Source organism: Phalaenopsis equestris, unplaced genomic scaffold (genome assembly GCF_001263595.1).
Source record: "Phalaenopsis equestris unplaced genomic scaffold, ASM126359v1 Scaffold000531, whole genome shotgun sequence".
Taxonomy (NCBI): Eukaryota; Viridiplantae; Streptophyta; class Magnoliopsida; order Asparagales; family Orchidaceae; genus Phalaenopsis; species Phalaenopsis equestris.
Genome location: NW_018164971.1, coordinates 241,660 through 242,172, shown reverse-complemented (window position 1 = coordinate 242,172; position 513 = coordinate 241,660).

Below are 513 nucleotides of genomic sequence, written 5' to 3'. Positions count from 1 at the left end.
TATATAATTTCAGGACGATTTACATATCTAACACCTAAATTTTAATTTTTACATATATGCCAAGTTACCTATATATTAAAAGATAATTAATCTTTTGAAAATTAAAATATTTTTATTAAGTGATATAAAAGATTTCGATGGCATAAATATAAAAATTTATGTATAAATTAGAAAAAAACTTTGCTTTTTGTAACATTTTATGCAGGCCACATATAGTAGGAGAAATATTTGTGTATGTAATACGTACGCAGAGTTGCGTACATATTAGGTTATTCGGAGGGTGCAATTAGGTTACACTTAGGTTATACCTCTTGTAATTCTTCCTCTAACATATGTGTAACCTACCTCTACCCTCCGAATAACCTAATATGTACACAACTCTGCAACCTAATATGTACACCTAATATGTACACAACTCTGCGTACGTCTTACGTACGCAAATATTTCTCCATGTAGTTGGGTGTAAACGAGGCGACTTGAGGAGCTTGAGCTCGGCCTCATCTTGAGCTTGAT